This window comes from Lutjanus erythropterus, chromosome 2 (genome assembly GCF_056507025.1).
Source record: "Lutjanus erythropterus isolate fLutEry1 chromosome 2, fLutEry1.hap2, whole genome shotgun sequence".
NCBI lineage: Eukaryota > Metazoa > Chordata > Actinopteri > Lutjaniformes > Lutjanidae > Lutjanus > Lutjanus erythropterus.
This window is the reverse complement of record NC_139318.1, coordinates 10,559,104-10,575,442: the sequence shown is the minus strand read 5'-3', so window position 1 is coordinate 10,575,442 and position 16,339 is coordinate 10,559,104. Positions and strand designations below refer to the sequence as shown.

The 16,339-nt window shown below is 38.0% G+C and overlaps 1 protein-coding gene across 9 annotated transcripts in view; it reads right to left on the bottom strand.

Moving 5' to 3' along the window:
- Nucleotides 1-16,339, bottom strand: part of foxp1b (forkhead box P1b) — a 237,443-nt gene that overhangs the window by 156,743 nt on the left and 64,361 nt on the right. Inside the window, exon 1 of one of the 9 annotated variants that reach the window (XM_084727710.1) lies at nucleotides 3,365-3,481. The exons of the other annotated variants lie outside the window; for them this stretch is intronic. The gene's annotated coding sequence lies outside the window, so the exon portion shown is untranslated. Of the gene's footprint in view, nucleotides 1-3,364; nucleotides 3,482-16,339 lie in introns of those variants that run through there. 9 annotated transcript variants of the gene reach the window in all.

Below are 16,339 nucleotides of genomic sequence, written 5' to 3'. Positions count from 1 at the left end.
GCCTACTGCTGCCTCAATCTGTCAGTTTGTTTATGTTATTATGTGACTTTGCTGTTTAAAATATTGGTTTTGATTCACTGAAGTCACAGAATAACCCTAAAAAACTAATCAAGCATGGCAGCAGTAGACCAGCAACTCCCGTATTCTGCAAGGTAAAATTACTGATTCCATCTATAGAGTTTGGTTGGTTTGGAGAGAGCAATGTTTTACTTGTCCAACAGCAGTTTCCCATCTGAAAAGGTTGTGTGATGGCAAGGTAAAGTGGTGAAAATATTCTAAATATAGCGTACACTTAAACTGATATTGATTTTTTTAGGTGAACCTTTTTTAAGTGGTTAAAATACCTTTTGTTGGTGATCCTGTCCACAACAGTTCATTGCTTAGCTTCCATGCTGGTACCCCACTCTGGTCCTCCTAACTGGGGTGTGCGCACTGGCATCTACTGTAGGTAATACACTGACAACAGATGAGTACCTCATACAACCCCACTTCAAATAACCTGAACTATCCCTTTAACACTGCAAGGCTGGTGGATCCGCATTAAGAGCATTGTGTAAATAAGAAGAGGGCGTAGGAGAGTTTTAGCTGTGTAGAGTCAGTGATATCTATATACAGGGTCACTGGTGTTTGTTTTTAGGGTGTGTACAGGAGATTTTCCAAGTCACTGTCTGTGCTCTTGAAACAGGAAAATCTAAAGCATGACTCACTTCTCAACAAACGCAGCTGCTTACTGTATGATCTGATCTGCTAAAAGGGCTGACTGCACACTATTTTCTCCCTCTTTTCTTCTTCTGGGCTTTTTTATTAAGAAGGACTGATTAAATGAAAAACATGGCTAAGTCTCGTAAAGACAAGAAAAAAAAGTCTGCATTTGAGAAAAAACAAGTTTTGTTTTTTTTTCTTTTTGATGTGATTGGCAGGATCCTGGCATTATATCGTAACACCCACACAGACTGTAAACAACAGCACTTTCTGACACGCAAACAGACTCAAAACCCACCAATTAAACCCAACTTCAATCCAGCCGGCCCTTATTCTGGCTGCTTTTTTTTCCCGATTCTCTTTTTTTCTAAGCTTAAAAGGCAACAGTGCAGTCTGGTGAATGTCAGGCCTGTCTGATCCCCCAGATTCTTTGGACCTGCCCTCACATTTTGCTGAGCTAAGAACAAAGTACACAGAGTGCACACAGAGAGCTTTGCTGCCTTAATACCAAGGAAGTGGAATTTCACTCCTAACCCAAAACAAACAAGGCCACACATTTCTTTACACTATTTAAATGAGCTCGTTGAATACAAAAAGTCCTATCAAGTCAATAGCCTGCTCTGTCTTCGGGAAGTCTTATCTATTGATCCATGAGACAAAACAGAAAACTGCACTTTGTGAATGATCGTGTCTGCTGGAGTCACAGCTGGGGCAGCTCAGGATCCCCACAGTTGAAAAAAGTCTCACATTTAGCACGTGAAATTAGATCAGCGCAGTCAAAAAGTTCAACCCTGATCACGCACGTTCAGCACAGTGCAGCACACTCACAATGAACATTATGCAATCCTATTTTTATAACCAGCTCCTTTCCACCTTGTCAAGTAGGAGGACTGTCAATTCTACCCAGCCGTATCAAGTTTCCACTCTCGCCCAGGTCCCAGCTCCTCTCCGACCACAGATCCTGTGCGCTATTAATATCAATAAGCTGTAGATTCCATTTCCCCAGACAAAGACAAAGGGAGATCAAGAGGCGATGAGTGAGGAAAGGAACTAATGCCCTCACGCAGCATCACCGTGGGGTTGCCACTTACTATTACCTCCAACCCCGCTGCACTGACAGAAGGAAAAATTCTGCACATGAACTCGTACACACTCTGTTTCACACATATACAGGCGCATATACACACACCCACATCAGGCAAATATAGGCTAACTGCTGGCTGTTGTTTTCCAATCATTTGTGAGTTTTAAACTTACAGAACACATTCCTCTACTAATCAGGTAAAACTATTCATCATTTTTGTTCTCATCTTAAATGTTCTTCATTCTCATCACAATTTAAATCTATTCAAATTTATCCAAAGTCAAGCAATGGAGAAGTAATTGCCAACTATTTTGATCATTTTTTTAAGCAAAAATGTCATACATTTGCTGGTTTAGTGTAAGTATTTGCTGCTTTTCTTTGTCATTTATGACGGTAAATGAAGAGTTTTTAGATTTGGGACTACTGGTTGAGCAAAAGACATCACTGTGGGCTCTGGGAAAATGTGATAAGCAGTTTTTCAAACATTTTTTAGACCTTTTATACTTAACAATTAATCTTAAAAATAATGCCAGATTAATCAATAATCAAAATAATCATTATTTGCAGTCCTAGTCTTTGGATAGGTAACAGGACTGGCTTTTATTAGGAATAAACTGATTATCAGTCAGGCCAATTGTTTGATCCAATATTCAGCATTATAGGATTATCCAAATCGGTTGGTTTCCTTTTTATTTGACTGTCAATATGACAATCAGTCAATGTCCTGCCTACAACACGATCTCATTGGTTGAATGTTGGCAAGCTCCATTTTAATTAAACATATGCTTGAAGGCATATAAAGTGTGTTATTCTGAATTTTAACTCAAAGAATTTAATTTTTAATGACAATGTATATCGGTTCCAAATTTGGTTATCTGTTTCCTTAATTACTAACAATCAGTATCTGTAGTGCCCCTGAAAAAAACATATTAGTAGACTCCTAGTTTTTACTGACAACAAAACAAAGTTTATTTAATCAATCAGACTCACTGAAGTTTCACCTATAATTTCTGTGTTGCATGCTTTTAGATATGAAATTACCTCCCCAAACATCAAACTATGGCTATAAACCAGCAATTATTTTCACCATCAATCAATCTGTCAATGCCTTTCAGGATTAATCAATTGTATGTATAGTCTAAAAACGCCAGAAAATAGTGAAAAATGTTCATCACAATTTCCAAAACCCTTGATGATGTCTTCAAATTGCTTATTTTGTCCAACAGTCCAAACCCCCACAAAATGTAGTTTACTATTATTTAAGACAAAAATAAAAAGCAAATTCTGAGATTCTAAGAAGCTGGAAGCAGCAAATATTTGCTATTTTTAATTTAAAAATTACTCAAACCAAAAATAGAATAATCGTTTCGGCTCAGTTAGTAGGAGTAACGTTTGCTTTGGACTTACTGTAAAACCCATCGCTTCATATCTACACCGTACACCAACACTGTCAGTCACTTACAGAACACACCTACAAACACACACATACATCCACCAGCGTCCCATAAAAGGCAACGAGAGGAGGAGAAAAAACATGAGAGAAAGTGTGGAAAGATAATGAAATCTTTACAGACTTACCCATGAACAGTTAAACAGACTTTCATCATGTTCATGAGACTGTATATTGATGCAGGTTCCCTCCAAGCACTGAGTGTTTTCAAATCCACTTCTGAAGAAGAGGAGAAAGCTGCCAGTGAAAGTAGCAGGTATGGAGTAGTTGAAGTAGTGTGTGGTACGCTGAGTGTGTTTGCACGTGTGTGTGTGTGTGTGTGCGTGTGTGTGAAAGAGAGTGAGAGAGAGACAGAGAGAGCTGGAGTCCAGACAGCAGTGTGTTGAGAGGGACTGGAGGTATGTGGTCTTAACACAACAAAAGCCGGTGCCTTGCTCCAGATTAAATATGCAGGAAGAGGGCCCCTTTGCATAAACACAAACACTCAGCAAATGAAGAACTGGCACAGAGCAGATGCCTGCTGAGAGCCCGTACCTGTCCTGGCCTCTTTTAATTAGACAAGAGCAGGCAGAACAAATGAACATCAACACGGTCACACAAGGCAGAACAAAAGGAACGGAGAAAAAAAGAGAAAACACTTCCTCAATCCTCAAAAATGTCCTTAATGAGAAGAGCAGAAGTGGATAGAGAAGCTGTAATAAAAATGGGGTGCACATATTTCTAGAGTAGCAATGATTAGTTGACTAATTGATTAGTTGTCGACTAAATTAATCCCCAAATATTCTGATGATCGATTAATCATTTTTGACACATTTTAAAGGCATACTATGCCATATTTTCCTCAAAAACAATGCACAGACTTCCTTTCAATCATCACTGTATCTGCAGAGACCCTGTATTTCTCATTATTTTGCGGTGCTTGAGACGCTTTACCAACCCGTAACATCAGTATTTGATGTCCTGGAAACAAGACACAACAATAAACTGTCCATCAGGGTGTTTGTGAACAGCTCAGACAAATTCTACTGTTTCTACCTTTAAGAAAAACTTTCCAAATGATCTGATTTCAGCTCTGGTTTCTTTATTCCTGACAACAGACGAAATATATTTGGTTGTGGACAAAACCAGACATTTACAGTGTTCCTGCCTTAAATTTGAAGTTAACTGAGTGTGAAAAGACAAGTTGAGGTAATTTGTGATGATTCAAAACAAACAAACAAACAAAACAACTTTTCTAGTCAAATACACTAGATATTAATTCAGTTGCACCAGAAAAAACATGTTTAATAAGCTATAGTAAGCAATAAGCAATATTCACTTGAACTGTCACACTGACAGTCACTCCAGACAAAGTTGATTTCCTGTTACATTCAACTCATCTCAAGTTACAAAAACTTATGTTTGTAAGTTGTGAAGCATTTTGAAAATAAATACAAGCAATTTTAAGTTAAATAATTGAATTAAACTTATCCAGTTATATTAGGTTAATGAGAAAAGATAAATCCCCTCAATTCTTGTATGATTTTTTTACAGTGTACATTTAAACAAACTGCTAATTATTTTTGCATGTATTGTGTCAGATTCTTGATAAAACTCAGTGAAATCTGACTGTCTGATATAACTCCACAGGAATGTAACCAGAGCATGAAGACCTCAACATGAAACCACTTAATTACAACCTAAAACACTAATTAAATTTTAAAATATCAAATTTAATTAATTTAAGTAGGTCACTTTTTGGTGTGAGTTTTCATTAAATTATGTCCTGGATAAAAAAAAAAATACACCTTGTGATCCTTTAATTCATCTTTACATATGCTTCTCCTCTGCACACCTCAGAGTGGAAAAAAAGCTGAATTTTAATCGGCAGAAAGAATTGATTTATACCACAGTCCATTGTCCATGTCTTTATTTCTAAAGTCTCCCTCCCTCTTCTTCTCTTCATCTATCTGTCTCTCCCTCTGCTTTTTTTTTTCTCATTTAGGACAGGAATGCAGAAGCGTGTGGTGTTGGAGGGAGAAGAGGAGGGGGGCTGTCAGAGTGAAAAAAAAAAAAAAAGTGGAGGAGAATGGGAGCTGTGCCCCTCCAGAAAATCTGGAGAGTGGCGTCAGATGCTGAGTGACACATACTGATGTGGCCAGTCAAATATGTCATTTTCATGTGAAACCCTCTCGAATGGATCACGGGGGAAGAAGGGGGTGAGGTGACACTAGGTGAAGGGAGGCTGGAGACAGGGAGAAATTGAGGGGGCGAAAGAGGGAGTCAGAGGGAGAGAAAGGAGAGCAGAAATGAGACCTCTGGAAAATAAACAGGGTGTAGGGTTTCAAAGGCGAGGGGGACACAGGCATTCCATTGTTCAAGCCAATTATCAGTGGAAAATAATAACAACAGATGGATCCAGAGCGGCCAACTTGTGCCGGAGCACCCTGGCGCTGGAGAACAGATGATGAAATGTGAGAGTGCTGTCGGAGGGGTTGGGGCGTGTGGGGGCGGAGGGGGGACGCTGCCCCACAATCGCACATACACACACACACACATACGGTTCCACGCACCAGATGTGGACTTCCACAAGGACAGTTTAATATGTGCTCTCTGGCCACCACTTGTGCTGCGCAGCTCGGGCATACCAGACAACGGCTCGGTCAACACCTCCATGTGTTCGGGAGGGGGGGGGGGGGGGGGGCGTCTGAAGTCACATGACGCATATGGCCCCTGTGTTGCCGTGTAATAAATTCAAATCCGTGCATTCCTTTTACGCTCGGGTCATTTGATGGCGAACACATGCTTGTTGCTGTAAGTGGAGTTCAGTAACAACATTACAATATGGAGTAGTTTGAATTAGAGCCAGACTGATATATCTGCCTGATATGGGCCTGATACGACCGATCACAGACATATCGGTATCCACCTATATGCTTTCCAATAAGCACCCATAGGAAAACTTTTTCTTACATAATGTAATTACAAAATTGAGCACAATGGGGACAACAGGAGCTCATTGCCTGGTGTAAATGCTGAGAAGCTTTGCTTCTTGTTTCACAAGCTGCCTCTTTTTGACTGGGGGTATTAACAGGACAGTTCACCGCAAAATCAAAAATACCTATTTTCCCTCTGGCCTGTAGTGCTTTTTATCCATCGAGATGTTGTTGGTGTGAGTTACCGAGTTTTGCAGATATCGACTGTAGAGATGTCTGCCTTCTCTTGAATGCGAGCGATTTCATATGGGAACTATTTTCTTGCGAGCAGAAAGACTTTTCTGCAGAAAGAAAGTAGTTCCTCCACGAAATTCCTCACAACAAGGTCTGTGGATTATCTTGAGTAACCGGGTCATGATTTCTGGAAAGAGACACTGCTGTTGTGTTTTTCAAATGTATTTTTTGGCCCTTTGAGCACAATTTCATCCCATTATATTGGAGACAAGACAGACATCACTACAGCCAATATCTCCAAAACTCTGCAACTCACACCAAAAATAACTGCATGGATAAATAACACTACAGGCCAGAGCAAAAATGTGTATTTTTAATTTTGGTGGGCAACTGTCTTTTTGAAATATTATATGATACAGGTAATTTATTTATTTAGATATTTATTTTATCTTTATTTATTTTATCAGTGTACATTTCTAGAATTGGTTGACAATTATTAGGTAGTTAGTTTAAGAAAGCAGCCTTCTAGGTACCTTATAGTCATATCGGTGCACAATCCACACTAAAAAAATCTGTTTTCATTTAGGGATCCACGATGTGGATTCTCCTGGCAGATGCCGATAAGATAACTAATAATTTTACATTATTGTATTTTAAAAAGAAGTTCATATAACTTGTAGTTTATACACACCTGAAGGCAAAGAAAGGCTAAGATGTAATGAGCAAAGCTGGATGATTTAATATCCCACAGCTCTGATCGTCAACAAAAACAAAGACCAGTTCTGACTCTTCATGTGTTCATTACATTTTTCCTGGTAAAGTTCATCTGAAAACTTCACAAATACACATAAACAATAAAATAAATTCAAACTGCTTTGAGGTAATCTGTAAAATTATTTATTATTGGAGCTAATATTTATCAGCCTATATATGCTGACACTAATATAGACCAAAATATCTGTGATAGGCAAAATCGGTCCATAATTTATCTGTCATGGTATCTATTTTGTATTCATATTTTCATTTCAGCTCAAAAATTCACCATACTGGTCAACAAATCTATAATCCGTGCATTTTCCCCCTCTAAAATCAGTATCGGCTTCAAAAAGCCAATATCGGTCAAGCTCCATTTGGAATAAAGATATATTCTGGGGTTTTTTTTACTTTCATTCAAATCAGCACATATCCCACATGACCTGTTGTGATGTTTTCATCTGATGTTTTCCAATGTTCCTAACGTCGGTTCACAGGCAGGCAGATGCAGCAGTGCGAGCGGAGACAGACCTCATTGACTCTGGCTTCATTCACAGATCCCTCATATCAGCCACAGACTGACAGGCGAGCGGAGGGGGCTGCAACCTTAAAACAAAACCAATTCTCTGTGTGCCTTGTCAAGGGGTGGGAGATGTCTGCAGATAGCAGTACAAAAGATCTGCCCTTCCTTTTTCACAAGAAGAGAGAAGTTTTCGTTTCATTAACTCCAGACTAAAGCGTAATTATCTCCCTATAGACCTTAATCACCAACAGAAGGATAATAGAACAAAAAGCAGTTTCTTCTTCAGTCATTAAAGTTTTTTTTTTTTCTTTTTTTTTTATGTTGTTGTTCTTTTTTCTCTCCTCCGCACTTTAGATGAGTCAATCAAATAATGCAAAAGAATCATGGGGGCACAAGTAAAGTCTCCTTTTCACATATTGTTGGGTGCAGAGGGTAAAAGATTATAAAACAGACTGCTTTGCTTCAGTGTGACAACTTTGGCCTTTTTCCATCTGGTTGTTTGGCCTGATGGTCACTGAGAGCAAAGAGGGTAGGAACAAGTTCTAAGTAATGCAAAAAAGTTTTTTTTTTTTTTTTTTAAAGAAGCGACTACTTGTTCCTTTTTTAAAACAATGCTTTTATCCTTTACTCGAGTATATGTTTGTGTTAGTAATCTACTCTTTACTTCACTACATTTGCCATTTATACTTTGTAGCAACTAGTCTGCTTTAAAGGCAGGGATTGAGTGTTGTTAACACTTTATATTAACCATCACTAATAACTGGTAAAGTGATAGTGAAACTTTGGTTAATGATTATTTTACCGTTAAACACTCTAATAATTATATCATATGCTGCATAAACCACTAATCAAGCAGTTGTAAAGTTTTATAAACAGTAGCAACTTTATAATGATCATTGAATTAATGTTTTAGATGCACTAAACAGTATCTATTAACCATTTAAAAAGTATAATAAACAACTTTACAATACCCCAGATAATGTTTATAGACACTTTATCAACCTTAACACATCAAATACTGCAGCTTAAGATACTATAAGTGGAACGCTCTGTGATCAAGTAATAATAAAAATCCAACATCTGGGCAGACTTTCAAAATAAAGGCAACAAAGCTACTTGGATAGGCTTCAGAAAACATCAAGCTTATTTTTATTACTATTATTATACAATGGCATACATTTGACCACTAATCATAATTAGTCAACACAATAAATGATCATTTCCTTGTTATTTTTACTAAAGCTTATTTAACCTACCAAACTGCCAGTTATTAATGATGGTTATTATAAAGTGTTGCAGAATGTACAATGAGCACCTCTACAAGTTGTTAACTGCATGGCAGTATATTAAGCACCACCTGAGTTTTCTAACTTGACCTAAGTTGCTCATGCTGTAGGGGAGAAGCTTGTTAATGTTAGTCGTGCTAATTTTTAATGTGTCAGGTTAATTTTTGATGTTACTGATCAAATGGTTAGTCAATAGTTAAATGTTAGCTAGAGTTGCACAATGCCAACGTCAACATTAAACATAAGGTGTGTGAGTCCTGTGGCTAGAGGTCTCTGTCACACTAAAACAATAACAAAAGACATAGTTTGTTGACATCATGAAGTCATGTGGGATCATGGGAGTTGTATTCACTTTTAAACAACCACCATAGATGATGAAAATCTATTGTACATGACTCAGGCAGAAATTGTGTTCATTAACAAGCTAATAATAAAGTTTTAGTCACGTTAGGTTTAGTCACATTCACTGACTTCCTTTCTCACTCTCTGATGTATCTGACGTAGCAACTAGCGACTACTTAGCAACGGCAGACAGGAAACACCATTATCTTGAATAAATTACTGATTTCTCTGTGATTTCTTGTAGGATAATGTAAGTGCACAACTCCACAAAATATATAATGTGTCTGGAGACATTTTTAGACATGTTCAAATGCAAATGTTACATATTGCAGCTTTAATGTTACTTTCATTAGTAAGCTATTACTTACACTTATTAACTGAGTAATTTATTAACTTGGTAAATTTTGACTTGAGTGGGTTTCTCAAATATTTTCTGGGTGTAACAGTATTTTTACTTGGGTATAGATTTTCAGTACACTGGCAGAGGCCAACATGCACACATGCAGATAACTGAAGTGGTAAATGACTAAACTGCTTGAAATAAAATCAGGGTGAAGATCAAAACACCACTTTGGAGTTGTATATAATCTAAATGACTCAGATTGCTTGGAGGTGCTTGTGATACTGTACCCCCCAAATGATAAATCCCTAGAGGATTGCACATAAGGATTTCTACGGGAGGAGAAAAAAAAAAAGAATGGAAAACTTTGCCTAGATTTAATTAGCTTATGAGAAATAATTGCCATTAGCAAATCTCGTCAAATGGGGTTGAGGCATTTTGCTGGGGAAGAAAAAAAAAAGAGTCATATTTTTGGACGATGAGGAGACAAAGGGTTTTCAAACAGGAACTGGCGAGCCATCAGCCGTTTTAGTGCACTGAGACTGAGGTCGAGTTAATTAGACTATTGTCATTTTAATCAGGACAGCTCGGCGGCCATCACTTCCTGAAAGAGCCAGTGGACTTTAAACGGCTGAGGGATTTTTGTGTGTGCATGAATGCATGTATACGTGTGTGTGTTGGGCCCGAGGTGTCACCCAGCCATGGGTTATGGAGTATGGTCTGGTTCTCTCTCACATGCTTAGAACATTAATGAGCTGGAGACACACCAAGGAAACAAAGACGCCTGGAGGATCACCAGGGGAAACTACTCGCCTCTGCTCTCCTCATGTCTCTGTTCATTTGAAAATAATTTAAATATCAAATATTTGAAATAATTTGCTTCTCCCTGGCTATCAGATTTTGAATAGGGAGTCTTTCATGTCTTCGTTATTATGTTCTTCACTGGCATTAGCATTTAAAACATAATTAATGTAACCATATTTTCTAGGTGCTTGCCATTATGTTACAATAATGGTTTATTTTTGTCTGATTTCCATATTTTATGAATACAATCAGCAGTTCCTAATAACAAACCAAAGAATGGCAAATGATATATCAAATCTTTGCTGAATATCATTAATCTAAAGGGAGTTTTAATCAAAACTGACAAAAGACTGGATTTAACCTCCTCTAGGCTCACCAGATGAAATTTACTTTGTGCCACCTTGACAAAAAAAGGTAAAGCCAGTTCAGGCAAAAGCAGTCTGCAGCCTCTCAAGAGTGAGAGCAGGGAGGTGGAGCTGAATACTAGAGCTGGCAGAGGAGCTCTGCCAATCAGCAGGGGTGATAAAAGGGCCAGCCCAATATTAACACCAAAACATCTTTGCAACTTTTCCCCTGGCCATAGTTCAGGTCATCTGTGGACAAGGTGACAATGGTAACCTGCAGACAAATGCTGGTGAACTTCCCCCCCGTGACACCACCGTCAGCCCCGGGGCAGGACTGACCAATGACATGAGCCCAGTGTCTGAGTACAAAGTCGACTGGTGCAATATTTCATATTCAGCGACCTCAAGGGAAACCGCATTAAAAGGGGGATCGGAGCAGCTCCAGCACTTTTGACTCCATGCCACTCTTTTTTTTTTACTATGTCTGTTTATGATTATATTAATAGTTCCGTAAGTTCATCGTTTTTAACATTGGTCATTAATATTTCACAGGGAGTTAATATTAATCTGATCAGAAATTATCTTCCTTCAATAATTCAATATACACATTAATAATTCAATAAAAAGAATGTTCAGCATATTTGAGGGGAAGAAAACTAGAGACGTTCAATAACTAAATGTGAGAAAATGAAGCCTGAGAAGTCACATTACAGCAGCCAGTTAGCTAAATACAGTAAAAGCTACATCTACATGCCAAGGCTCTGAGGAAGGAATGCAGCTCGTTAGCAAGACAAGATAACAAGTACAGGTCTACTAACACTCATGTCTATAATGCATTATAAACATACTTATCAGCTCTTATACTGTGTTTACATCAATGTATGTAAGCACTCATAAATATTCACAATGGACAATATATAATTTAGGATAATTTTTATAAAGCATTGTTATCACATCCTAGCATGTTATAACAGTGACATAATGTATCAAAAATAGTTATAATGTATTATAACAGTGCCACCAGCTGTAATACTTTACAACCATTATTGTGATCACTGTTATAACGTATTATAATATGATTATAATCCATTATAAAAAAAAAAGATACTGTATTACAATTTGACACAACCTTTTGATGATGCACAACCCACAAAAACATAGTTGTAATAATCACATTATAATGCATTATGAGCATGATTATAAGGCATTAAAATGGTTATGAGCAATTATTAGGTATTATAATACTTGGTCTTATAAGTCATTATAAAATGTTTTTTAATGTGTTCTGATTATAGTTATAGAGCATTGTAAATATTTATGAGTGCTTACACATTACTATAAGCATGGTATAATGCATTGTAAGTATGTTTTTAATGCATTATAATGCATTATAGACATGGGCACAATTGAAAGTATTACCTCATCTTCTTGTTATTGTTATAAAGCATGATGAATATTTATGAATGCTTATAACAATAATCATACATTACTATGAGCACAGTATAACACATTATAAGTATGTTTATAATGCATTATAATGCATTATAGACACTGCTGTCATGGATAGTGTTACTGAACATTCTTGTTTCACCTTAAACTGCTTTGTAATCCAGACTTAAATGCATTGACGAGTGAGAGACTGCAGGTTGCTGTATCTACTCGTGTACATTCACAGATAAGGGAAGACATGCAGACTGTGAAGCCTCTGCGCCATTAAAAACCCCTGAACTGCCCAAGTTCCTCCATAAGAGATTTACAGGGATTAGATGGTGAAATAAGGGCCTAATCTTTATTTGACAGGGAAGCCAATCTCAGGCTCGCTGGTCAACCCCTTGCGGTAGGCCCCTCTCTCACAACTCACTCTCACTGCTACATACCTCAGGCTTACTTAAAACCACATTTAGGATGCACATTGTGCTTTGTATGAGGTCTCAATCCAATTTCCATGCAAAAAACACAGAAAAGTGTAATTTTTCAAGAGGCAAGTGTGCAGAAAGACTTATTCCATAAATGATGTCCTATATTGGGTCAGAGCCCTACCTGCATGTGAGTACATCTTGATGGCTATTTCCTTTTGTAATTTTCCTTCTCTTTTTTTTTGGTCTAAGCTATGCCTGATTGAAAATCTAACCAATTTCCATGTGCAGTTTAATGACAGATGGAAAGAGATATTTCATGGAGATGTATAGTCAAGACTGATAAACTATTAATCACACTGCTGGACAATGACACCAGCTAAATTTAAACGTGAAGTGAAAAAGCGTCAAGTAACAGCCTCCCTTATTCCTTCAATTATTCATTACTGGGGGGCTGTTACTGCACAGCATATAGAATTAAAAATTGGAGATTCCACTTAATTACAGTGCATAGTGATGGTGGCTACAGATGTCACAGCCTGTACCGGCAATCCTTTACTATGTTTAACCCTGTCACATGGTGGCCGGGGCCTTCTCCTGGCCGTCTGTCCCTCTTCCTCTCACAGTCCCACTGTGTCTCTGCTCAATGTTTGACCTACAGAATCACTGCCAAGGTGATGGAGAAGGTGAAAGAGCGAAGAGAGGAAGAGAGTGATAAATAATACCCGGTTATTTAGTGTAATGTGTATGAGTGTAATGATTTTAATGTTCCATTTTCTTTGTCTGTTTGGGTACGTTGGCTAATACACTGATGCTAATTCATTCAAAAAAAAAAAAAAAACTATTGTTGCTGTGGTTCCTAATAGAATAAAAAACAAAAATTGTTTCTCGAGAAAGTCTTCCAGAGAAACACCACACACCAGAAAGCGGTTGCACGTTTTCTGATCAAGATTTCCATTATGGTTTTGTTTCCCCAAAGCCTAAGGATCCAATTTTGGTGGAAAAAGTTTGCTTGAAGGGCCTCCAGAAAGGAAAAATGATTTCTTTGGAGCTAACTTTTGTTTCTGTTTGTTTCTATGGTGAAATACTGCCATTTTCAGTTTACCTGTGGCTTCATTGTGACGAGGGTTGTTCCAATACTAATACCAGTATCAGAAAATGCTTCAGATGTGGTCTAAAATGCTGGTACTGATATTGACAAGTATGTGGGCCTATCCATCTATCCAATACCGCACCAAAACTGAACACTACTAATTCCCGGCAGCATCCCATATTTTTTTCTTATTTTTTTCATTTTTTCCCCCCAAGATGGTGAAGTCATGTTGTGTGGCATTTATTCTCTGCATGTATTTGTCCATATTTTACAAAAGGTTTTTCCTGAGCCAGGCCATACAACAATAGCAATCATATCACATCAAAATATATGTATTTTTTGATGCACTTGTAGCAGAATGGCACTCAGTATCAGCTGATATTTGAAGCTCAGGTATTAGAATTTGGCTCCACTATCAAATTATCTATGATTGGTATCTACTTTATCCTTTATTGGCCATGTCAGGAAGCCATTATACCATGGCAGAAGAAGAGTGGGCAACAAGATGACGTCATGAAAGGAGCGCCAGTTGAACCTCAAATGATAAAAAACATTGTTTCATATATTAATGTGAGAAAAATTCCATCAGATCTGTGAGGAGTGATGACTCATGTATCATAGAGCTATGTGAGCGATGAGAAAACTGCTGGAGTGGAAGCTGACAAGTCACGAGTTAAATTTTCGCTACATGAAAAGTAATTCGGAAAGTGTTTCCATCTCCCTTTAAGCGCTTTATTCTTTTTCGAAAGAGGCAAAAAACACCTTAAGTGAGTGTAAAAACTGTTTTTCAAAATTGAGAAGTTTCTTCCTTTTCAAATGTGATTGTTCAAAACATGCAAAAAAAACCCTAAGAAGATGGAAACACGACTATTGTGATTGGGGGATGAGAAGAAATTAGTCGTCACTCAGCACTTTCTGAAAATTTGAAAAACAATGCACGGTTCAGTACCTTTTCAAAAGTGACCTTATTTTCAGCCCCTTGCAGAACTTTCACATCAGTTTTTTTAGTCAAATAGTCGGTTGCAAATGGGAAAAAACACTTATTGTGTCTCCAGATTAGAGAAGAGTCAGTTGTGTGGTGAAAGGAGAGCTGTTGTTTCTGCAAGTCGGCCACCTCAGTGGTTTTATTCTTTGTTTTGTCCTGTAACTGCAATGAAATAAAGATCTACAAACTAATGTTAATAGCTCCCACTCCTGCTCTCTCTCTTGTTTAATTACAAGAGGTAGTTGGTCATATCAATATATGTACATAATCATACTGATATTGGCGTATTAAGTACAATAATAACACTTAAAGTAACATGTTTGTTTTTAAAGAAGTAGCATACAAAGTCCATGCAGTTATCAGTTGTCATTTTCCTGTGACTGGCAGACAAAGGCTTTGTTTGTGCTCTCCATATCGTCTCCCTCCCTTCTCTTCCTTGTATCAGCCCCAGCTCGCAGCAGCAAACAGAGTTGTACGCAAATACTAAAAGCCATAATGCATTATATTGTTTGGTGTTAATATTTGAATATTTAAATGGCGTGTTTTAGATCTAGATGTTCCCATTTCAATTTCCATATACTGTTCATGCTGATCGCAGACAGTTTGCCCACATGGCAGGTTGAAGACTTGTGTGAGCATATTTGCATCCTTTCTGCACAATATTGCTTTGACACGGCATAATTTTCATGATGATGTTCTTGCTTCGTACACACTTGTTAGCAATGCAAGTTACCTATGTTTAATAAATGACTGCTGTATGTGGCCTGTGTCAGCGCCACAGAGCTGAATATGTGGATCACCCACGTACATGCCACTTAACCAAATTGACAAAGCTGATAAGCCATATTTACATAGCAGTGTTGCTGGGCGTGATTACTATCAGTAAAACTTCCCCCCACGCTTTAATGGAAAGTTGGGATATAACTTGGTGTGGGTTACAGCTGCCCTCAGGAAAATAGCTCAATTATACCCGTGGATATAAACACTCATGTGGCTGTCGGAGTGGTAAACAGATGTGGGGTGACAGTCTGTAGTACGTGATCAGTCAAGCAGCTGTTGCTGCACCTTCATTCATTCACTTGTTCTGGTGATGGATTCCTGCCTCTCCCCCCGCAGCTCAACATGCAGCCGCACTATTTGCTTACGGGGCAGTGGCAATGGGCAGAATAAGCTGCTGAGAATATCATTAACATGTTCCCTCTGTAAAGCCAATGCCTGCTGCACTTTTACTGGAGCTGTCAAACACAACAATCAGTTTGCATCAAGTGGATTTTGTATTATTTGTATCTGTTCAACCAGCAAAATGATCTGTGTCTGTGTCTGTAGTCGGACAGAAGGCCAGAAGTGGGCGTGGTTTATCAGTCACTCCTGAAAGTTGAAATTATACCACTTTACATAAATTCAGCCAATCTCCATCAATTCTGTACTATGTTGCAATTTTGTCTAATCACTGCAACTTTTCTGCAAATTTGACCAATCATGGTAGCTTCCTGCAAGTTCCCCCAATCATAGCAGGTCCCTGTGTAAACCGCATATGTAGGTCTCACCTGCGTGTTTGATTATATATTGATTTTTTATTGTTTATTTTATCATGGGTATTGAAAACAACACAAGGCTCTGTGCACTTT